Below are 25,734 nucleotides of genomic sequence, written 5' to 3'. Positions count from 1 at the left end.
GCTTAAAGGACAGCTGCTACTTTGTATATATCTCTGTCATGGTCACTCTGGTAGGTAATAATTGGTTCAGAACGGGTATAGTTATTATGGGAAATAAATAAATTCTAGAAAACCATTGATGGAAGATAAGTGTACTTTTAGATGCTACAGAACGTTATTATGATTCCTATTTTGAACGATACCTAAAAGGTGGTAGAATTATATCAGGTGATCAGTTGCTGACAGATAATCCTAAACTATTGATTAGAACTGATAAGAGGTTACCAGTGTTACATGGTTATAGAAATCCTTAACTGCATGCAAGTTTAAAAAACAAGAAATTTTGATGTTGTACTCTGGACAAAGTTTTATTCTCCTTTCCTAATCTGTAACAGTTTACAGTTAGCATTTTTAGAAACATTTCCTGCTAAGTCAAACTGAGATATAGGGGATTTATATGTATATTCAAGATAGTGTAGTGTAATGAAAAGAGCATAGACGGTCAAGTAACAAGACTTAAATAGAATCCTAGGACCATCTTGAAATTTGACCTTTGTAAAATTGGAAACATAACAGCTCTCCAGCTTGTCCAGAAGATTAAATGAGATAACATGTGAAAGGTCTTTAAGGAACAAATGTTAGATATGATTACTCTTGGCCCATTTTCACATGACATAATTTTCTTTAAAGTTTCACATTGTGTTTTATATGTTAAAAGGTATTTCTCAAGCCAAGCATTAGAAACTCAAGAGAATTAATAAAGTTGGTTGAAACTTCCTGCACTGCTTTGCAGCAAAGTTTAAGTCCAAAAAGTAAGTTAAGATCTTACATCTTTGAGTTGGAAAACAAACAGCTTTCCTTTTGTAGTGGCCTTGATACAGAATCATAGCAGATTGAACTAGGAGCAACACTGGTGATTAATTATGCCAATTTCCTCATTTTTTGTGGTTAAGTGAACTGAGATCCAGTGGTTAATCAGTTTTCCTTAGGTCACATTGTTGTAGGACAGCTCAGACAGAGAGACAGGGCACCAAAGCTTTTAGGAAGCAAGTTTATTAAGCAGGCTGGCAGTGTCTCAGTAGATTCACATTCACAGGCTGAGTCCCGAGAACAAAGGTAGCCTTCTGTATATACCATTTAGAGCAGGTTACAGAAATGGGGGTACAGCTTGTCCCATACATGGTCACATACTATTTTATTGGCTATTTTAAGCTCTGGGACAAGGTGACCCTTCTCTGATCTCACCCAGGTGCTATGTGCCCTTCCTCAAAACAGGCTTTTTTCTTTGTTTCACTGTTACATTCATTATCTCTCATTGTCACTCATTATCTCCCTTCCCCCTCCCTGCCTTCCTGCCACATTACCCCCTTTCATGCTCGAACCTACTTCTGGGCCAAAGGGCTTCATCTTGAGCTAAGGGTTTATATTTCCACAGTGTCATTACATGAGCAACTGTCTTTCTTTCTGTAGTCCCTTCCATAATGGTCCTGAAGGACTGCAGTACCAGCAGGATTAGGCAGGGTAATATCAGGCATGCTCCTAAAACAAGGAATTTTGCCCCTATTAAGGTCTTGAACCCACCTAGGGTTGAGAACCAGCCCCTGAACAGGTCATTGATACTCCATCTCTTCCAGGTCTGTACAGGGACATGGACAAGTTTTTTCATCTTGTTGGTAATCTCTTTAATTACCTTTCCCTCATCATCAATCTATAAACAGCAGTTACTCAGATTGAATTTTCCATATACCCTGCCCTCTGATGCTAGCAAACAGTCCACAGCCAAATGGTTTTGGTAGATGGCAGGGCATATTTTAGTTTGTTGTTTGGCTAATCTGTTAAGGGTTTTAGCTGTTTCATTCGTTATAATCTCAACCACTGCCTGAAGCCAAATGATGCATTTGAGCATATAGATTGGGGTGCAACAGCCCTAGGAGCCATCCTATGCTCACGTAGTGGGACCATAATATCTGCTCTGGATGCTATTCATTGTCCTTCCAGTTCCCTATTTGTAGGGCATCTCACTTTTTTCCTGTTTATCCTTTCCTCATATATGGAGACCCCTAATTTTTCACTTTGTCTGAGGGGGAGAAAGAAGACTGGATAGTGCCAGCACACAGGATCTGAACCAGTTTTTGGGAAGGATTGTGTAAGCTTGTTCCTAACAGATCCAGTATAGCCCCTTAGGCACCTACCACTCTATGCCCACAGTCAGATCATTCCAGGATATTGCAAGCTTAGGGAAGTTAGCCAGCAGGTGAGGTTGGGGGTCTGTGTGATTGGGAGCTCCCCACCACTAAGTCTCCTGAGCAGTATCATTGTAAAACTTTTGTCCCAAGCAGATCAAGTCCCCCACTGGGGTGGAGAATTGGCCTTTCAGACAGGAGATACAGTAATTCTCGATAATAGGGGTTTTTAAGGGCCAAATGCTCTCCCCGTAGCTAGGGAGAATGGTTTCATTAAAGGGCTCTTGTGGATTTAGTTCTCTTGCCTCCCATGGCCAATGGTCTCCCATATTTGTTCCTCCACAAACATAACATGAACTTACATTTAGAGTTTGTGTTATGGACTCAGCTAATGAGAGGAACAAGTTTTTGATTTTAACTGAAATGGGAAACTTGCTTTGCATCTCCTTACAGAAGGGGTGAAAGACGTGGTACAAAGAGCTCTCATGGGTAATAGTTACTAATTTGAGGTGTAGTAGAGTCCTGGAATCAAGCCTGTTTCCATCTATCATTATACCAATCTTACATCCCTGTTCCCAATCTGAGAGCTTAAGAATAGTAAAATTTGCAGGGTTACTGCCAAGGGAGCAGTTAGAGGTTGTTACGCCTTTTTGAAGCAGGGCAGAAGGTTCTGCCTTTTGCCAGGTAGCCCATGAAACACAGCTCTAGTATGGGCAGTAGTTCCAGCTTGCACCATTACATGGCCAAGAGTTGTCTCCCTGGCATATATACTTATCATTTGACACGTAAGTTCTCTCCTAGGCCAGGCTTCCGCAGGTGTTTCCAATACCCTGAGGTTGATAGACAGTGTTTTTAGCTATTACAGCATACACATCAAACAATACAGATACTGGTCTTTTGGGGTTATAAACCTATGTCCAGCTAATGAGCTCCCCAGTGCTGGTGAAGCTTCAGACCTCTAGCCATTGCTCCTGAGGGCAGTAGATGGGGTTAAAACAGATATACTGACCATGATGTATATGGTATGGTTGTGGGTGTATTACTCAGCAACTCTGCCTGCAGAAGAATAAAAAGTATGGAAAACCAGAGTTTTGGTAACAACACTTCCTGATTGGGTGGTGCACATGCGTGAGTCACAGTCCAAGGCCTTCGGGGTCCCGAAGTAGAGAGCTGACAAAGATTAATAAGAAGAAAACACTGAAGGGACTCATTCTCAAAGGTGATATGGGTGACTCCTCAAACTTCTATTGTGCATAGACTAGTCACCTTCTGGAGTAACTAGAGTGGGACTGACATCTCATCATTTGTGGTGGTCTGGGAAGCTTGGTCCTTCTGGGGAAGGGTGTGGGTGTTCTGGAGGGTGATTTTGCACAGTGAGGCTAGGTCAGGGTTATACTCCCACTCAAGGGAAGCTGGTTTCACTCAGCTGTGATGGATGCAGGGGCAATCTCTGCTCCCTTAACTGCAGTGGGGGGTAGTTAAAACAACAAAAGGGCCCTTCAGTGGGGCTTTAGTGGTTGAAAATTCCATTCCTTTACCCAAACAGCATCCCCTGGTTTATAAGGGTGTGTAGGAGTTGTCAGGCTAATGGGGAGTCTCTCTCTCATCCAGTCACTGATTTTTGATAAAGTCAACCCAAGGATCTGCATCTGCTGCCTCAGGGTGAGGTCATTCATTTCTTTAAGGTCCCCTTGCAGGGCCTTGACTAAAGGGGGTAGACGCCCAAAAAGAATATCAGAAGGGGAGAGACCTGTCCATTTGGTGGGGCTAGACCTAATCCTGAGCAAGGCTGTGGGCAGCAACTGATCCCATTGTAGATGAGTGTCCTGGCATAGTTTTCCCAGTTGCAATTTTAGAATCCTGTTCATACATTCTACTTTCCCTGAAGTCTGGAGGTGGTAGGCCATGTGCAGCTTCCAGGTTATTTCTAAGTCCTTGGCCACCAACTGTACCACCTCAGCCACAAAGGCCAGCCCATTGTCTAGTCCAATAGACACAGGTATTCTGAACTGAGGGATGATTTCCTTCAACAGGTACCTGGCCATTTCCAGGGCTTTCTCAGTCTGAGTAGGGATGGCTTCCACCCATCCTGAGAAGGTGCAGACAAACTCCAGCTAATATTTATATCCTCTGGCCCATGGCATCTTAGTAAAGCCCACAGTCAGGTTCCCAAAAGGAGTTCCTCCAACACTTCGCACTTGGGGTGGTGCTCTTGGCCCTTGTTGGGGATTGTTTTTGGCACATAGACTACACCTCTCACATACAGTCTTACTTTTGCTGGAGAACTTGGGGTCATAAAAATGCTGGGCCAAGATAGTCTCAAAAGCTGTCCACCCTGAGTGAATTCCTTCGTGGAACTGCTTGACAAATGTGGGAGCCACCAACTCTGGAATTGCAGTAAGGCTCTTGGCAAATTTCCACCACTCGCCTGGCAGGAAACTTCCTCCTTAAGTCTCAAACCAAGCCTGTTCTTGTGGGTTTTCACATAATGTGATTAGATATCTGACCATTCAGGAGTTTGTCAGCCAATAATTTCCTTTATATTTCACAAGAGTCAAAAAAGAGTGGGGAACTTGGACTGTGAGTTCTTGTCCCAAAGTAAATTTGTCTTCTTCAGCCACCAAAATGTCAGTGGCTACCAGGGTGCACAGCCAGGGCGGCCAGCCTCGGGAAACTGCATCAAGTTGCTTTGATAAATAGGCCACCAGGCAGTGCCAGGAACCTAGCAGCTGGGTCAAGACTCCTACAGCTTTTCCCAGTCTCTCATGTACATATAGGAAGAAGGGCTTCATCACATCTGGCAAGCCCAGAGCAGGGGCATTTGCAAGTGCCCTCTTAATTTCTTTAAAGGCCTTTTCTTGCTCCTCTCCCCATACCATGGGTTCCCATTCTCTTTACTTTGTGGCTTCATAAAGGAGTCTTGCTGATAGAGCAGTTGGGGATCCAGATCCATCAGAAACCTGCAGAGCCTACAAATTCTCTAATCTGTTGGCGGGTCTTGGGGGCCAGAATGGAATAGACAACCTGTTTCCTCTCAGGGCCCAGTCTACATTGTCCTCGCGACAGTGAAACCTGAGGTATTTGATGGCATCCTGGCAAATTTGAGCTTTCTTTTGGGAAACCTTATATCCTGTCTTCCATAAAAGGGAGAAAAGGAGGTGAATTCTTCCATATAAGCCTCCTGAGTTGGTCCAGCCAACAAATGGTCATGTACATACTGGAGGAGTATGCAGCCATGCTGGTCAGCTGAGAAATCCTTTAGATCAGATGCCAAGACAGTCTCAAAGATAGTGGAAGAGTTATTGAAGCCTTGTGGCAACAAAGTCCAAGTCAATTGTCCCTTTTCTCCAGTACTAGAACTTTCCCATTGGTAGGCAAAGATGGGTTGGCTCTGTAGGGCCAGGTGGATGGAGAAAAATGCATCCTTAAGGTTCAGACAGGTAAAGAATGTAGACCAGTCTGTCCTAGTCCTCATAATCCCTTCTTCCCAGGGGCCACTTTTCCCCTCAGCAGGCCAATACTTTCCTTCAACAACTCGGCTCCTGCCTCTGGTCTATGAGGCCTTCTGGGGGTACCTGGGCCATTTGGGGTATTAATTTTTCCAGTGTCCTTCTTTACAACAGTGGGGCACATTGGTCCTGCCTTAGTTCCTCTCTAGGGTGAAGCTGTTCTGGAGGTGCTCACTGCTGTCCATGGTGATGGCCTCTTCCTCTTCCAAGGCCTGCAAACCAGGGCATGCCTGACTGTTTGGCTAGAACTCAAGCAAGGAGGTCCACCTTTCTTTTCATCTTTCTATCAGCCTCCATTTTGTTCTCCTGATCTGTATTGACAAAGACTTCTGTGGCCACCTCCTGAAGCTTGCTGGTATTCATACCAGCAAACCTCTCGAACTTTTGTAGTTTTTGCTTTATGTCCCCCTGGGCCTGGCTGACAAATGCTCCATTAATCATCCTCTGGTTTCTGGCCACCTCTGGATCGAAAGGGGTGTACAGGCAGAAGGCCTTACATAGCCACTCAAACAACTGTCTGGGGCTCTCATCTGGCATTTGGAGGACTTTTGTTGTTTTACTCATGTTCATGGCTTTTTCCCCTCCTTCCTTCATGCCTCCTAATAATGCCTCTTGATATCATTCAAGTCACTGGTAATCTTGGTCATCATTAGGGTCCCAGTGTGGGTCCTCCTCAGGCAACTGGCCCTGGACATAGGCTTAGGCATTTAGAGTGCCTGCAGGGGCATGATATTCCAGCCACTTTAGGGCCACCAAAGTAATACAGCATTGCTCCTCAGTATTAAATAGAGTCAGAAGAAACTTTTGGCAGTCTGTCCAGATGGGCTTTTGAGCTTGGATGATAGACTGCATTAGAACAATCAGAGCCTGAGACTTTTCTATGAAGGAGGGGGTATGGTGCTTCCAATTTAGGATGTCTTTGGTGGTAAAGGGCTGGTAAACAAATGTCTGCCTTCCTCCTTGTATCTGATTGTGCTGGTCATAATATATATTGGGCCCTGGACCTCTGTCAGGGGCATCTGCAGGACACTGGGTCCTAAGGGAGAGGCTAGGTCCATAGTGGGACTGTTCAAATGTTCCTGGTTGAACTTAGGGGCTAATTTGGCAGGGAACTGCAGAGTGAGGACTGGTGGGTTTGGAGTGAGCACGAGGTTCATGGGGCCTGAGGAAGGTGGGGTTGTTGCAGTCTCAAGGACTCCTGGGCCACCCTTGTGGGTGTATTTGCTGCTGGGGCTTCCCTGTCTGCTGCTACTTCCCCTTCCAAGGATGGAGGTGAAGGGGAGGAAGGCAGTGGGTACAGTGGCACATAAGGAGGTGGTGTCTCATCGGGCTCCCTTGCTAATATGGGATTTTCTGGCTTTTTACATTTTTCCCTGCACTTGGAAACTGCTGCCACCTTGGCTACCATGACCCTACATGTTTCCTCTAGGTGGAGCTTTAACCACATGGGCCAACTGAGGACTGCATCCTGCTAGCAGTTGAAATAAGGAAACTGATCTGGGTGTCCAGGATCCCCTACAATGATTTCAAAAACTCTATTGACTATGACCTTTTCTAATGACCCCTCTGAGGGCCATCCTGTGAAAAGCAGGCCCGTCTATTTCACAGAAGGTCCTAAGCTTGCCAGGAGTCAGCTTGACTCCATAATCTCCATTAAATCCCCTCTTAAAGTTATTAAGCATGCACTCTAGGGGGTGTTCTTACTCTGACTTACTCCCATTCCTCCTGTTACCAGATGTCAAGATAGACGGAAGTGATGAGGATTGTGGAGAGGAGGTAAGGGGTCCTCCTCTCCAGCACACAGGGGAAAACAAATAATATCACTTGCTTCAACTGTCTCCAGCTGCTCCCCTCATGGGGATTTAGGCATCTCTTAGCTATAGTGAATCCATGTAAACCCTGGACTGGAGGCCCTGTTAGGGCTTACCCTAGACCATATGAGTTTGCCATGGACATGTGGATCAGGACTCTGCACTCGCTTTATAGCTGTGCTGTGTCTCAGGCTCGCCGTTTCACACTCTCACACAGCACAGTACTTCCACCTGCTCCCTGAACCTGAGAGACACAATTTCACCCCAAAACAGGGGTTACTCAGGTGTCTCTTCTGGGAGTTGATCAGACTCCTCTTCTGCCTCCTGAGGCAGGTCTGAATTCAAACTCAGGTTCCTTCCAATCTAACGAGCTGGGCTCCCAAGTTGGTTCCCGAACCTTTCTGGGTTCCTTTCTGCAAACAGATCTTGCTTCCTCAGTAACTGGGAGAGAGGCTTCCTCCCCTTGGATCAACACTTCCAGTGATGCCTGGCAGAGGTGTCCTTCTGGTGGGCCGGGGACACTGAGCCAGCAACGAGGTGAAAACACTGCCCTCTGAGTCCCAGATGAGCCTCCAGAAACATTGTAGGATGTCTCAGACAGAGAGATGGGGCACCAAAGCTTTTGGGAAGCAAATTTATTAAGCAGGTCAGCAGTGACTCAGCAGATTTGCAGCCAAAGGCTGAGCTCTGAGAATAAAGGGGGGCCTTCTTTATATACCATTTAGAGCAGGTTACAGAAATGGTGGATATACCTTGTCCCATACATGGTGACATACTATTTCATTGGCTGTTTTAACCTCTGGGGCAAGGTTATCGTTCTCTAGTCTCACTCCAGGTGCCATGTGTCCTTCCTCAAAACCAGTTTTTTTTCTTTGTTTCACCATTACACTCATCTCTCATTGTCACTCATTATCTCCCTTTCTCCTGCCTGCCTTCCTGCCACAATATATCTGGTAAACTGCAGGAAAGTCAGAATCTTAATTCCAAACAGTACCCATTTCACTTTACTATTATTTTTTAAATCATTGATTTTAATATATATAAAACTTTTAAGACATTTTCCCATGTCAGAGGGCCATTTTGTTATCAGAAAGAGGGAAGGATGAGTGAGGCCCCATCTGCTTCCCAGTTTCCATGCAATTTACAAGAACTTGAGATCCATGACAACATTTGAGGGATCTCACAAAAAGCAGTATCTCACAAGATAGAAGTTTAGCAAGTGTTTATTTTAGTAAAACAGAATATGGTAGGGAAAAACATCTGTACTTCACATGCAGGAAATGGTAGTAAAGAAGATTCAAAATGCTGGTTCTCATCCAGAATATTTGTATAGGAGATTTCATGTTGAACTACTATCTGGAAACCTGGTCACCTAGCAGTCTTAATCATTTTGCTCAGTTTCTAAGCATAGGTATAAAGCAATAGGTTTAGGGTGGATAGGTTTATTATCACAAAACATGACTAAGATGGGTCTTGTTATTCTAAAACATGGAGATAAGTGGCCTAAGTTTACCCAGACATGCCTTTTAATACTCTGTCTCTCTACCTATTCAGAGTTTGCAGCTTCCTAACATCTAAGAGAAGGCAGACTTGCCCTTTTTCTGTCTCCCTGTTTTGTTCCTGCCTTTAACGTCTAAAAGAAGGGAGGTTGATGGACTTTCTGCTTTGATTTGTCAGTTTTTACTTCCTGATTCTGTTTTAATATCTGAGTTTGGCCCTTTAAATATTTATTGTTTTTAATTTCCCTGTGATGCGTCAGTCCTGCCCCAATTTGACATTAAATCTGACTTCAAAAAAGTTGCCATTAAAAGTACTTGATAGTGTTTTGGAAACTGTATTGTGATTATGTAAGGGGGTGGGGGTCTTGCTTTTTTAGGAACTATAAAAACATTTTGGGAAAAAAAAAAATCAAGGGATTTTTTTTTTTTTTTATGGTTGCTGGGTATCAACTCTTTGCACATGTTAGGCAAACACTCTACTCCTGATCCATATCTCCAGCCCTATGAGTATCAAGTTTTATATTTATTTTTCAAAAAACTGGGATATTTATTTTAGCCTTAAAATTTATTCCTTTGGGGTTGGAGGTGTGGCCCAAGTGGTAGAAAGCCTTCCTGGCAAGCATGAAGCTCTGAGTTCAAACCCCAGCACTGCAAAAAAAAAAAAAAAAAAAAAAAAAGGGTTAAGATCTATTCTCTTAATATGTTATGGTTCAATTTTTGCCTCACAATGGCTCTGTTATTTTCTTCTTGCTTCTGAAATGTAGAAGATGAGGGGCTGTTATTGGCCAAAAACTCATTTTGTTTTTTATCATAATATACTATGGATACAAAACAGAAAGTTGCTGAGAGTAATTAAGTGCTTAATAGGAAAATGTTTATACAAAGGTAAAATCAAGTCTAATAAAGTTATCATTAGAACTTTTAAGCAAGGGTTGTGAATAATACATAAACCAAAATTTATCGTAGGCTCCAGAATTCTATTTTTTATTGACTCTGAAAAATAATGTAAGATTTAAATGGTTAAAAGAACAAAATGTCTCTAAGCAGCCAGTCTTCAGTGGTTGAGAATACTGATTAACGTACACATGAGATGCATGCTAATTACAAGCAACCTTATCTGGTCATTACAGCAGGTGCCCAGGAACCTTTCTATTGTGGGGTAGAACTTGAAAGCAATACTTTTGCTGTTCTTTACAATTATTCTGTAATTAGAAATTCCATAGATTTAAATCATTTTCTCATTGGCATTATTCTCATTAAACAATTCACTTTTGGCAAATAACCATACATTTCCTGTCATATAATTCAAAATAGATACTGATGTATAAAAAATAAAGATTGTGATTAATTTGTGTTCTTTCTAGTTTTCCACGCTATCATTTTAAAAAGAAAGTTTAAACTCTTTTATATATTTTTATTGATCTGTGTCTGAAGGCTTATATTGATCTTATTCTTAATTTAATGAAACTTAATAATTCTCTTAGAGCTCAAGACTAATCTTTTTATTCTTTGATAGAGTAAATTATAAGGAAATTTTTCTCTCCTATTGATGTAAAGATTGAAAACTTAAATAGAAAGGAGATATCAGTAGTTCTATTTTTAAAAGAAAATAGCCCATATTTAAATTGTGCCAGTTTTATGTTTCTCTATATATATTACAACCAGATATTATAATGACATGGTATTTTTATTACTTAGAAAAAGGTTATTTATAGTTATTATAGGTATCGAGGTCACATATTTTCTTAACTATTAAATATTCTCATCATTACCAAACAGCTGATTGGTTGTGCTATTTAATTATTTGTCCTGTCTTATTTTTCCTAATATCTAAATGGCACAAACAGAAGTGAAAATAGCTTAAGGTTCAGACTTCATTGTACTTAAGCAATCAATCAAACTTTTTGCTAGGTGGAGGGGAGGGTGGCCTGGATTTTCTCTTAGGTCTTGCTACAAACTTTTTTTAAGCTTTTATGTGGATGGGATATCTTTTTGCCTGGATAATGTATAATGGTACTTGCCTTATTTATTCCCCACCTTCTCTTTTTCTAGAACTCAGAGAAATGTAGCGAAGGTCTCTCTTTTGCTCAGAAAATAATGTCCAACTCTTTAAGCTTCACTGGTTAACATAACCAAGGCGGAGGTAAAAGATTTAAGTTGCAGAACAGTGATTGATAATTCAGTTTCTTCCCTCTGTCACTGCATTATAAGTAGCAAATCCCCTTCCCCAAAGGGGGATATTTCGTTCTTACTTAGATATGTCTGGTCTGTGACATTTGATACAGTTGAACATCCTTTCTTGTCACTACCTCCCCCTTTGATGTTCTGATAACCATTCTCTTCTGGTTTCTATTTTCTTTCTTTCATCATTTTTGCAGCAAATATTTATGATGCTCCTTACTTGGCCCTGGGGAGTTAAGTAGTGAACAAAAGGCACATTACTTGCTCTTAAAGAGATTTTTATCTATGGGAGGCAATGAGCCTGCATACCCTTTCGTGGCTTTATCAGTGCTAGTCCTTCTGTCTGGGATTATCTCATTATTATTACTCTCCTTCACACATGGATATCCTTTTAAAACTCATGCTTTTTTGAAGATTTAAGATATAACTTAGATATTTGATGAAAAAAAGTACAAATTTTTCCTTTTATCACAAGGCCCAGGTACTAATCTTGCTTTGCCATTTTTTTAGCCATGTTACTAATTTGTAATTTAACCTTTTCAGAGGTTTTGCCTCTTAAATATGGCACATTAATTATGTCTGTGTCTCATCAGATTGCCATTAAATGAGATAATATCTATTCAATTGCTTGATAAATTGAAAGGCCCTGTGATTTTACTTCCTTCTTCTCTCTTATTTTCTTTCTAGATTTTTTTTCCTTCTTCCTGTTTCCTTTTCTTCATATGACCTTGTCTTTCCTATTCTTCTGTTCCATTCCCTTCCACTAAAGAAAATCGCATCCTCATCCTCTGCCAGTTCTATCACTGTTCTGATTTCTACCAGTATGCATTAGTATTGCCTGTTTTAGAACTTCACATAAATACGAATATACAGTATATATATATATCTTTAGTGCCTGGCTTTTTTCACTTACTATAGGACTTCTCAACATGGGCACTGTGAACATTTTGGGCAGGATAATTTCATGTTGTTGATTGGAGCAGGCAGGAACGGTGCATCTATGTATTGTAGAATGCTTAGCAGAATTCCTAACCTCTCCCCACTAGATGCCAATGGTAATTCCTCCCCTATTTGTGAGGATCAGAATTGTCTTCAGATATTGCCAAGTGTCGTCTGAGGGACAGATCACCTTGGTTCAGAACCATGACTTAGCTTAATATTTTTGAGATTCATCTACATTGTTATATGTACCATTTTATGGCTAAGTGATAGTCTATCATGTGGATATACTTCCATTTTTCTGCCCATTCACCTGATGAAGTACCTTTTGGCTATTTCTAGTAGGATCACAGCCACTATATATGCTATTATATAGACTTTTTTTGGATATATGTTTATTTTTTCTTTTGGTTAAGTATCTGTGAGTGGTTATGTTGTGTTTAACACCTAATATTTTGCTAAAGATTTCCAAGCATACAAAAAAGTTGAAAGGATTTTTAGTGAGCATTTGTATATTCACCATATAGATTCTTCTACTATTATTTTACTGTTTTATCACATCTTTCTATTCCTCCGTCAATCCACTTTATATTTGATACATTCCAATTTTTATTGCAAATGTCAGTAAAGTTAAATTTTTTTAAAGGTGCCAGTTAGTTTTCAAAGTGGTTTTCATCATTTCAGTCTTTGTCCTGACCTTTCTAATTAGTTAGCAAATTTATCCTTGAGGACTATTATGGAAGTCTTGAATTTTGCCTATTTGTGGGAGGCAGAAAGAAAGACCAAGCAAGATAGAAAGACACTTTGTTTCATCCCAAATTTCTATATCTGAAAGAGCTCTAGTAAGTTATGAAATCTAGAAATTTTAAGCATAGTCTTATGTGTAAATTTTATATATGGTGAAATTATTGTTGAAAAAATTTAACAAAGATCTATTACTGGTATTTTTGTTGGTAGCAACCAAATATAACAATTGCATTGATCACTTTGTGTAAGAGACATTTTATTTGACCACCAAAATTCTTATAAGTGATTCACTGAATTTATAACTTTTTCCCTTTTCATATATGGCATTTATATTTAAGTAGGGTTCTCTGGGAGCTCATCTGACAGATCACTTTATATTGTTTAACATTCTATGGTTCATTGACTGTGAATTTTCTGTTTCTGTGGTGCTAGCGATCAAACCTAGGGCCTTGCACATGCTATGTAAACATTTTACCATGCCATTCTATACATCCCATGTGATCTGATTCCAGCCATTGATGTTGAAGATAAATATCTTCTTGTAAAGATTATGTAGAAAAATCTTTTTGTTAAATTGCAGACCTATTTTCCAGAATAAAAATTGGTGAAGACTACTGTCAATGAACTTACATACATTTGTGGTTCCCAAGCGCATGCATTACTGGGTTGTTAAAAGTATTTTTTAAAGTATCAGCATGTGTAAAGTGCTTCAAACAGTGCCTGGTAAAAGTGCTGTGTTAAGTGTTTATTGTCACCATCACTAACAACATTGTGGGTTTCGCAGAAGATCCTATGGTAAATTGTCTTTGTCCTAAAAATAGTATTCTCCTACAGTTATTGTAGAGAATGTAGCCAATAATCTAATCAGAAAATGAATAGTTTTCTAGTAGTTACATACTATTTTGAAGTCATTCTAAACCAGTCATTACAACCTAAACTTAATCTACTTAACACATAAAGCAAACTGTTTCGTAAGACCCTGGAACAGATTAATAAAATGAAAATGCCATGGCATCAAATATTAATATTTTGTTAGCAGCAGGCAGTCCAAATGTTAATGGCTAGTGTGCATTTGAAAGCCTACTTCACTGTGAATTTTATTAGGACCATTTCTCAGAGCTGAAGTTATAAATGGGCTTATAAATGAGAAATTAGCCACCCCTCTAGGGAGTAGCAGTTTCTTTGAAATCTTAATTAACCAATCACACTGATCGTCTCTTCTTTCAATTGCCAACACTTGGTTAAATGCTGAAAAAAACATTTTCCAACTGGAAACAGCTTAAATAATAAGAAACCATCCTTTTATATGTTTAAGTAAATATAGTTGTAAAAATGAAAAATCAAAGAAAAATTTTAAATGATTCATATTTGTGTGTTTAATTTTTGGGGTTATTGTACTTTAAAAATTATACTATAAAACTTGGAAATTTTTTAAAATCAGAAATAAGTATAAGAAGCATAGAATGTTTTGCATATATAATGATTATTACTTACAATGTGACATTTTAAAGTTCCAGTTTACTTCCTTCTGAACAGAAGGTCACAAATTATGGCAATATGTTTGTAACAAAGTTAATTTTAAGAAAATATGAATAAACAAACACATTGTAGAGTGATATGTAGAAAAGATCATTAATTTGGTGGAAAATTTTAATTATATGCCTTTTGGTAGAGATACAACATTGTATTTTCTGGGATAAATTCTATGCTGTCATTACTTTCTACAAAAAGATTCCACAGATAATGTGATCTTTTTAAAAAACTTATAATAAGGACTCAACAAAAGTGAGATGGCTTTGGAGTCAGTTTACTTCCCTTAGACTTTGAAATTTTACTTGTGTTATGTAGTTTTTAGACATAATACAGATGAAGTTTTTCCAATATTAACTATTCAATAAAAAATACAGATATAACACGGTCCATTTAAGTCACTCAACTTTGTAGAAATAAAATATGGAAATTTTATTTCTCAAATATATTTGCTATATCTTCAGATTTAACATTGTGCCTTCTATATGCTATGTAAATTTATATAGTTACCATATTTAATGTTTAAAACAATCTTCTGAGCTAAAGATGCATCTTTCAGGCAGAAGCAGTAGGCAGTGTGTATAGTGATATGATTATAATGTAGCATGGGGGTAAACCTTCATGACGTTGGATTTGATAATGATTTATTATTTATGAAACCAAAAGTACAAATAAGAAAAAACACATAATTGGACTTAACCAAATGTAAAATTTTGTGATTCATAGGACTATCAAGAAAATGAAAAGACAACCCAGAGACTGATAAGGGCCTCCTATTCAGTATAAATAAAGGACTTTTACAACTAAGAATAAAAAGAAACCAAACTGAAAATATGAGAATAGATATTTCTCTAAAAAAAGACACATAAATGTTCACCTAGCTATGAAGAGATGCTTGATATTAATAGCCATTAGAGAAATGCAAATCAAAATCACAATGAGATACCACTTTATACCCACTGGTATGGCTATAATCAGAGTCAACTGTTGGTGAGCATGTGGAGAAATTAGGACCCTCATATACTGCTGTTTTGGAATATGAAGATACCAAAGCTGCTTTACATAAAAGTCTGACAATTAAGGCCAGGAGCAGTGGCTCAAGCCTGTAATCCCACCTGTTTTGAGAGATAGAGATTGTGAGAATCGTGGTTTGAAGCCAGCCAAGGCAAAAAGTTCTGGAGATCTTATCTCAACCAATGGCTTGGTGTGGTGGCATGCTCCCGTCATCCCAGCTATGCATGAAAGCACAAATAGGAGGATGATGACCTGGGCATAAAGTTAATACCCTATCCCAAAAATAACAAAATGAGATGGTAAAAATGAGATGGTGGCATGGCTCAAGTGGTAGTGTGAGGTTCTGAGTTCAAATCCCAGACCCGCCCTCCCCCTGAAAAAAAAAAGTCTGACCGTTACTGAAAAGGTTAGACATTGAGTTCCCATGGGACCCAGCAATTCCATTCCTAGGGGTGTACCTGGAAGAACTGAAAGTATAGCTAAACAAAAACTTGTATACAGATGTTCATGGTAGCATTGTTCATAATAGTCAAAAAGTGGAAATATCCAAAATATCCAAACAACTATGAATAAAGTGTATTACAGATATGCAGTGGAATATTATTAGCAATAAAAAGGACTGAAGTACTCATTCATACTACAACATGAATGAGTTTTGAAAACATTATGCTACATCAAGCAACCATTCAAGAAAGAACACATATTGTATTCGGTCTGTAGGAAATATTGAGAATAAGTAGACAAATTTATAAAGGCAGACAGTAAAGCTGGCAAGGACTGGAAGGGATGATAGTACTGGGGGTAATGATGACTTAAGGGAATGAGGTTTATTTTAGGGTTATGAAACTGTTCTAAACCTAGACTTGTCATGACAAATGCACAGCTCAAAATCAATGGGTTTTACCTTATAAATGGGTTCATTTCTTGGTGTGTGAATTATGTCTTAACATTTTAAAAACAAAAGTAGAGAATTATTATGATATTCTTAAGAGGAATTTCTGCTCCTGAGATAAGACAGGGGCAATAGAAATGGAGAAGTGTTGCTGGATTTGAAGGTCAATAATGAGAAAACAGGGCTTTGTAATTGATTTGACACGAAGACAGGAAGGAGGATGCGGATTTGAGGGCTCCCAGATTTAGCTACAATGGAGCAGGAATATGGGAAAGAAAGAATGCTTTGGGGAAACGATGATGAGTTTGGTTTTTTGGGTGCTTGAGTTTCACGTACCTGCAGAGCAACTAGGTGGGGAGGCTTAGGCAATTTAAAATGTGGATCAGAAGCCTGTAGACACAACTTGAGAGTCATTGGTGAAAGGGTCTAAAGTTGAGGCCTTATATATGTACAAAGGAGTATTGGGGGGCAAGAACTCATAAGAATATTATGAAGAAGAGTTGCTGGCAAAAGAAACTGAGAGGCTGCAAAGAGGTGAGAGGAAAGTCAGTCAAGGTACTCAGGAGCTCATGAAGGAAGAAGTTCAAGGAGGGAATTGGTTAGCTTTGTCAAACTCTGTCCACCTTACATGATATCAGCACTGAAAAGTATCCTTTGTGCTTGGCAATCTAGAGGCCACTGTAACCTTAATGAACAGTTTCAGTGGAGTATTAAGAGTAGAATTCATAAGGGCTTCAAATGAAGGTTTCTTTTGAGATATCATTGAGTTTGCTTATGGAAGACAATCCTGTTTTCCCTAATTCTATATTTTTATTTTATTTTTCTGAATTTTTAAAATTATTTTTGTGCTATGTGGGGGTACAATGGAGTATTTATTTACAAAGGTTCTTACACTATATCAAATATATCATACTTGAATTTACCCTCTCCACTGCTCTCTTTGATTCCCTCCTCCCCTGATGCCTGGAACAGTTTCAACATGTATCATTTTGCATTTACATACATTATTTACACTATATTCATCCTCTTACCCCTTTCCCCACCACCCCAGCTCCCCCCAATGCCCACCCCCAACCATCTAGTTAGAACCTGTTCTCCCCTCCTGTTCTCTGATTTTGTAGAAGAAAAAAACACAAAAGATAATAAGAAAAACATGGTGTTTTGCTAGTTTGAGATAAAGATAGCTATACTGGGAGATTCCTTGTGTTGTTTCCATGCCTATGTGTATTATAATCCAAACTGGTTCATCTCTACCAGTCCTACTCCTTAGTCTCCTTCCCATAGTGGCCTCGGCCAGTTTAACATTACTATACTCATTCCTATACAATGTGGATATCAACCACATTCAAGTTTTTGGTTTCCTTCCCTTGCCCTATCTCTCCTGTGTGCAGTCTCCCCTTAGTCTGACCCATGTCTGTTTTCCCTAGTTCTTAATGCTAGTCTTCTTTAATCCAAGCATTTCCAGTCCAGGGTGCTTGATTGTTTAAAAATCACATGTGCTTTAATCCAGGTTGGTTTTTTTTTTCCTTTTATAACCAAAAATAACAATGCAAACTACAGCATCTGTATTATACACATTATTATTAGGATTCTTAAATTATGTAAATCTCTAACTCCACACACAAAAGGGATTTATATCACATTCTATTTATAAAGTTAGGAAGATTTCTCTCACCAGAGCCTTAACTCTTAAATTTTCCAGGTGCTTTTTTTGAAGAACTAGCAAAAATAAAATAAAATAAAATAAAAAACCTAAGGAATAAGGGGAAACGACTGTGTTTTCTTAGTGAAGATCTCCTGTCATCTAGCTAACCAGCTGTACCTTGTCTAACAGTCATTTAAGGGTAGTTGTACTTAACACAGCCATATTGATTGAAGTTAGGATCATTGTATTTTTATCCCAAAAGTATATTTCAGAGCCCACCTTTAACAAATTCATCTCATAGTTGTCCTAAAAATTCTTTTCCAATGGAGTTAAATGCTCTCTTCTTTCTTCTCTATCTGCCTCTGCTAGGAAGTAAGAAGTTTTGGGGCTCTTTGAAATTCTAGAGTGTTTTAAGGCTGTAGTGTTCAAACTGTTTTTATTTTCCCTTTATGTTAGGATTTGGATGTAAGTATCCCACCAAAGGCTCATGATTTGAAGGCTTGGTCTCCAATGTTCAGAGGTGGAGCCATTGAGATCAGGAGAGTTGTTGCCCATCAGTGAGTTAATCCATTGATGAGTTCATGGGCTTTTAGAAGGTGGGGTTAACTGGAGGAAGTATGTCACTGCACCATGTCTTTGAAGGGTAAATCTTGTCCCTGCCCCCTTTCTAACTGACTCTGTGCCTCCTGGCCACCATAAAGTGTGTAGTTTTGCTCTGCCTTGCCACAGGTCCAAATGACCATGGACTGAAACATCTGAAACTAAGGGCCAAAATAAACTTTTTGTCCTTTTAAGTTGAGTTGCTAGGTATTTTTGTCACAGCAACAAAACCCTAACACAACATACATGCACATATATGTGCCTGTCAAAGAGAAGCAAACATTTTTAGAAATGATTCTTTGAGATGCACTGTGGTATTAAATATTTCCTTTTTTTCTTCTAGTTCTGATTATGACCCACTGCTTAACACAGTGAAACTCTTAACAGATTTAAAGTTTCCGTAGGTCACAGAGAATCCCCAGGGATGGCTATATATTTGCTATCCCCCAGTCTGTTTACCGTGACACCCTTTTAAATGTCTGGGTATGATCTGGCTTTCTGGTTGCATCAGAAGGGTCCAAGAGTTGCTTAACTTCCAGGTGCTAGAATTATTGCCCTCATGCTGTAAAGAAAAAGCGAAAGAATTCCTGGCTTAATAATATCTACCATGAGGTTTTTTTTTTTTTTTTACATAAAACCAGAATTTATTGAAAACAGATATATTTCACTATCTCTGATTAGAACAAATCACCATTACTCAGGAAAACAATATGTATAAAACTCTCAGGAAAAGGAGAATAAAAACTCAAGCCTGTACAGGATTGAATTAACAATACAGAATATAACAAAGAGCCATAAATGAGAAAACTATGTACCCATAAGCCTGGGATAGCAGTTTCCAAATTCTACTTCCCAAATATCATTCTTTGAGCTGGAGCACAAGGACTTCACTGCTGACTCTGCATAACTAACCTCTACCTAGGGCACAGTCTAGACAAGTGGAATGAAGTCACCAGACAAGTCACACTTGCCCTCCCAATGATCCCCAAAGGAGAGCAGTGCTCTCTGCAGAGCCTACAGACCTGGCAGGGACCACTGGACCACAGACAGTTTAGCAACAGTTACTCTGTGGCCAGTCGCCTAAGACCTTATACTACTCTGAGCCCTATGCCTCCCTCATCCAATTCCCATTAACTAGAAAGGTAGAGTTGAAAGATACGGAAGCTGCCTCCAAACCAATTTTTGGTCTTTGATAAACACAAAATACTGTTCCACAGTCAGCTTGGCAAGAACTACTGATCACATCAAGTGAAAGATTCTAAGGCCCCATTTAGAACCCCTATAGGAGGAGGAGGAGGAAGAGAGGACACATGTCTGTGCTGCTGCTGTGGTCCCTGCTGCCCCTGTCCTGCTCTGCTGTCTTCTCCCTTGTGGGTCCGTATGCTGCTGCAGATTTGGGCAAGATGGCTGGAGAGCTTCTTATTATTTCCTAAGGTCTCTGGATCCAGCTGTGCAATATCCATCCTCTGCAAATCACTGGCCAGGAACTGCATGCTCGCTCTGCCGCCCACTGGCACGGTGAGGGAGATCTTTTTGCTGTCAGCAAGAGGGCTGCCATTGATGGAGATGTTATAAATTTGCTCTCTGGCTGCTGGAGTACGGCAGGCCTGAGGTCTTGAAGACTCTGGAGTCAAACCGTGGTGTCAGGCCTGGGGTTGGTTTCACCATAGACAATTTAAGTCTACCTACAGCTGGGATCACAGTGTCATCATGCCTTAACCTTTTGTTTTTGCGTTTTGCTTGTATGGACTGAGTTCTCTTCCTGGATGGAGGACACCTCTTGACTCTTGAAGTCAAGAAAACTCTATTGTTTTCTTCTTCTTCCTCTATCATTTCATCCACTTGTATTACCTTTCATCTTTTGGAAGATTTCAGAGGCGTCTGAATAGCTTCTGCTGTTAATTTGTTTATTTCTGTGATATCCACATCAGCTGTTGCTGCCTCTTCCTGAGCCTCTTTGTTTCCTCCAAGGACGAAGTAGTCGAGCCAGTTCATCTCACGCAGCGCCTTGGGAAGCCATAGGATCTCTATGTTGTACAGGTTTTCCACCTGCTTGAGGAGGTTCTGCCTGTCAGACTCAATTTGCTTGATTCGTACTTGTACTTCACGGTCAAAGTCCTTAAGAAAGGAGGCGAGTACCATGCTGTTTTTATTATTATTGCTTTGTAATATAGTTTGAAGTCAGGTATCATGATACCTCCAGCATTGTTCTTTTGACTGAGTATTGCCTTGGCTATTCATGGCCTCTTGTGTTTCTATATAAATTTAACAGTAGATTTTTCAGTGTCTTTAATGAATGTCATCAGAATTTTGATGGGAATTGAATTAAACATGTAGATTACTTTTGGGAGTATAGATATTTTTACTATGTTGATTCTACCAATCCATGAGCATGGGAGATCTCTCCACTTTCTATAGTCTTCCTCAATCTCGTTCTTCAGAAGTGTATAGTTTTCCTTGTAGAGGTCATTCACATCTTTTGTTAGGTTTACACCTAGGTATTTGATTTTTTTGAACCTATTGTAAATGGAATTGTTTTCATATATTCTTTTTCAGGTTGTTCATTATTAGTGTATAGAAATGGTAATGATTTTTCAATGTTGATTTTATATCCTGCTACCTTGCTGTAGCTATTGATGGTGTCTAGGAGCTTCTGAGTAGAGTTTTTTGGGTCTTTAAGGTATAGGATCATGTTGTCTGCAAATAGGCTCATCAAAAGAAATGGTCTCTAAACTGAAGAGAACACCCACAGAGTGGGAGAAAATATTTGCCAGCTACACATCAGACAAAGGACTGATAACCAGAATATATAGGAAACTTAAAAAACTAAATTCTCCCAAAACTAATGAACCAATAAAGAAATGGGCAAGTGAACTAAACAGAACTTTCTCAAAAGAAGAAATTCACATGGCCAAAAAACACATGAAAAAATGCTCATCATCTCTAGCAATAAAGGAAATGCAATTTAAAACCACACTAAGATTCTACCTCACCCCTGTTAGAATAGCCATCATGAGCAACACCACCACCAACAGGTGTTGGCGAGGATGCCGGGCAAAAAGGAACCCTCTTACACTGTTGGTGGGAATGTAAACTAGTACAACCACTCTGGAAAAAAATTTGGAGGCTACTTAAAAAGCTAAACATTGATCTACCATTTGATCCAGGAATACCACTCCTGGGGATATACCCAAAAGACTGTGACACAGGTTACTCCCGAGGCACCTGCACACCCATGTTTATTGCAGCACTATTTACAATAGCCAAGTTATGGAAACAGCCAAGATGCCCCACCATTGACGAATGGATCAAGAAAATGTGGTATCTATACACAATGGAATTTTATGCAGCCATGAAGAAGAATGAACTGTTATCATTCGCTGGTAAATGGATGGAATTGGAGAACATCATTCTGAGTGAGGTTAGCCTGGCCCAGAAGACCAAACATTGTATATTCTCCCTCATATGCGGACATTAGATCAAGGGCAAACACAACAAGGGAAATGAGCTTTGATCACAAGATAAAAGCGAGTGCACGCAAGGGAGATATGAGGATAGGTAAGACACCTAAAAAATTAGCTAGCATTTGTTGCCCTTAACACAGAGAAACAAAAGCAGATACCTTAAAAGCAACTGAGGCCAATAGGAGAAAGGGACCAGGAACTAGAGAAAAGGTTAGATCAAAAAGAATTAACCTAGAAGGTAACACACACGCACAAGAAATTAATGTGAGTCAACTGCCTGTATAGTTATCCTTATCTCAACTAGCAAAAACCCATGTTCCTTCCTATTATTGCTTATATTCTCTCTTCAACAAAATTAGAGATAAGGGCAAAATAGTTTCTGCTAGGTATCGAGGGGGTGAGGGGGAGAGGTAGGGGGCGGAGTGAGTTGTTAGGGAGGGGGTAGAGGCAGCGGGGAGAAATGATCCAAGCATTGTGTGCACATATGAGTAATAAAAAAATAAAAATTAAAAAAAAAAAAAGAAAGGCAAGCTTCTGGCTCCGTAAGGAGTTGGTCTTGGCCACCTGACTGGTATGCTTCCTAGGAGCCATGGTGCTTTGGGTGGAGCTGCGGACCCAAAGTAAGGACGGAGAAGAGCCTCACAGGTCCAGCTGAGAAACAGCTGTACCATGAGTTGAATACTTACTATGTGTCAACCATTGTGATTAGCAAAGATAAGCTTAAAATTTTTTTTAAATTAAAATTAGCATCATCATTTTGCTGCAGAGGAAACAAAGCTTAGATGCAAACATTAAGTAATATGTTTAATAATATATAATATATAGGTAACTTTAAAGCCATTTTTTTCACTACTATGCTTTCTTTAAAAAGTGTTCCATAATGAAGGTTCATTTTTAGTGTTCTTCTTAATTGTGCCTAAAGAAGATTAAGAGACTGGAAGGAAACAGAGTTCCCAGATGGACTTGGATACCCTAGCCTTTACATATTCTCACTGCTAAAATGGAGAACTCAGTCTGTGTCAATATAATCAGTTCACTGCCCTCTCAATATAGGATTAAATGAAATTACTTCTGTAATTTTCAGCAGTTTCTAGAGCAAAAGTTATTTCTGATATCTGCATAATCATATAAACCAAATTCAGTAGAAAATATTTAAGACCATGCCCCTGCTTGTACTTTTTATTGGTGTTTCTCTATTAGCCCAGGGTGATAGGATAAACTCTTGTTACTATGTCCCATATAGAACATGTCTAAGAAATTTCACTTTATAGGGTCAACCACTCTCTAAGAAACCTTGGGATCTCAGAGGACTAATAGGAGAAGCAAAATCTAAACTTGTATTGTCCAATATAGGAGACACTAACCTCATGTATTAAGCAGTTAAAATGTGGCAAGTCAGAATTAATAAGCTGTAAATGCAAAAAATTTCCAACCAGGTTTCAAAAGTTTATTGTGAAATAGAGAATACAAAGTACTTGAAGAACTGTAGTATTGATTTTAGGTTGAGGAAATATTTCAGGTGCAAAATATTAAATAAGATGTTATTAAAATTCATTTCTGCTAGCCCTGGTGATTCATACCTGTAATGCCTCTGCTTGGCGAGTTGAGGCAAGAGGATAACACATTTGAGGCCAGCCTGGGCTATTGTGAGACCTTGCCTGAAAAAAAAAAAATTTCTCCTTTTCCTTTTTAATATAGCTATAAGAAGTTTTAAACTAGTACCTGTGGCTTGCATTATATTTCTTTTGCACAGTATTGTTGAGTCCAGCCCTGAGGTAGGTCATAAAGCCCTGAATCTTGGGCGCTAAGCCCCCTTCTGTGGTTGGTTGATCGCAGGGAAAAAGACAAATATTGCTAGCAAAAATTATCTCAGTAGGAGTTGTCCACTATGTGTGGAGCAGATGTAAGTGTAACAAAGAAGTTTCACTTAAAATTCTGTGTTTTAAAATATAAAATGTGAGAAAAACATCACATTTTATAGTTTACAACTTAAGAGACTAATAATTTGTTCCAATAGTCACCATTATAGTCCAGTGCCCGCTAGTTTATAAAATTACAATAAAAATTTAAAACTCTTCAGAAAAATAAGTAATAATGTATAAGTGTGGATGCTAACCTAACATTTATTTATTTTTAATTAAAATTAGTTATTGAAAATATACAATGGATAGGTTATTTTTCCTGAATTGGCTGTATATAAAGGTTGCTTTTCCACAGTCTTGTCAATCTACTAATTCTTTTGAGTTGTTCTCTAATACTTCTTCACATAAATATTTGCAATGCAAATACCAGAGAAATAAATATCCTTTGATAAAAATCTCAAGTGTAGTTTTATGTCATTATTCTAATTTTGAAGCTACTTTCTTTTTTGGCTAGAAAAAATTTTTCAGATGTTTATTGATTGCTCTTTATTTGGCATTAGATTAGAAGACAATGTTTATGAAGTAAACATTCTCAGCATCTTTCTCATTTGTTCACTGAGAAGAATCTTTGCTCCCTGCCTTCTTGTCTTTGGGGACCTCAGACCATTCTGCTATATCTTAATTTGATCTTGTTTTCTAGGTCATCAATTCAGTTTTTCTGTGCCTCACAGTCTTACTAATGATGATGTCTCTCCATTGCTATCTAGATGTCCTCATTTTCCTCCTTAGTCTTTTAGATCAGATCTTTCAGATTCTACTTATAGATTATCTGTAGCTTTTTTTCAATTAAGTAAATTTAATATAACTTGCTTACAAGTCAAATGTGATTAGTTTAATATCAAATATGGTACCTTTCAGACCAAAATTTCTGAAAGCAACTTAAATAAGATTAAAACCATGTCTGAAGGTACTCAGGAATTGCTTTTCCCAACACTGTAATATTAGTAATCTGGGCAGGACTACCAGATTTAGGAAATAAAAATATAGGATGTCCACTTAAAATTTCATTTCAGATAATCAACTACTAATTTTTAAATATAAGTATTTCTCATGTAATGTTTTACCTGGTCACCCTAAAGCTGGGCAAAACACAGGCTTTTTTTTTCTTTTATTATTCTTATGTGCATACAAGGCTTGGTTCATTTCTCCCCCCTGCCCCCACCCCCTCCCTTACCACCCACTCCGCCCCCTCCCTCTCCCCCCCACCCCCTCATTACCCAGCAGAAACTATTTTGTCCTTATTTCTAATTTTGTTGTAAAGAGAGTATAAGCAATAATAGGAAGGAACAAGCGTTTTTGCTGGTTGAGATAAGGATAGCTATACAGGGCATTGACTCACATTGATTTCCTGTGCGTGGAACACAGAGGCTTTTAATCCTTATGGCATGGTAAGACTTTAAAACAATTAAAGCCCATATTTTAGTTGAACATATTGGGTAGAATTTTTTTTTAATATTTTCTAATTCTATTTTATTTATTCATTTTGTCAGTATTGGGGTTTGCCTCATGTTTGCTAGGTAGATGCTCTTCCAGTTGAACCATACCCCTTTCTCTATATTTCTTCATAAGGACTGTTTCTTGTAGTAGTTGCGCAGTGAAATCCTTCGATAAAATATAAACAAAGGCTAACAAGTGAAGAATTCTTCTGCTCATGAAGTATCATTGTGCCCTCTCCTCACGTCATTCTTTTCCCCGTTTTACTTTGCCAAAGTTTACTTGATTCTCTCTTCATTGATGTTGAAGTATCTACTCTTAAAGTACAGAGCCAAACTACACTTTTGCTCCCGTCTCCATTCTCTCCCTCACTTTCTGGGGTTGT

General features: G+C 38.9%; 1 protein-coding gene and 1 pseudogene across 10 annotated transcripts in view; one reads left to right on the top strand and one right to left on the bottom strand.

The window, feature by feature from the left end:
* The window catches only part of Rabgap1l (RAB GTPase activating protein 1 like), a 750,530-nt gene that overhangs the window by 407,453 nt on the left and 317,343 nt on the right, over positions 1-25,734 (top strand). The window lies entirely within an intron of this gene.
* On the bottom strand, positions 19,774-22,584 carry LOC109687898 (borealin pseudogene; annotated as a pseudogene).

The sequence above is a fragment of the Castor canadensis genome, chromosome 11 (genome assembly GCF_047511655.1).
Source record: "Castor canadensis chromosome 11, mCasCan1.hap1v2, whole genome shotgun sequence".
NCBI classification, from domain to species: domain Eukaryota; kingdom Metazoa; phylum Chordata; class Mammalia; order Rodentia; family Castoridae; genus Castor; species Castor canadensis.
This window is presented reverse-complemented; position numbering and strand designations above follow the sequence as displayed.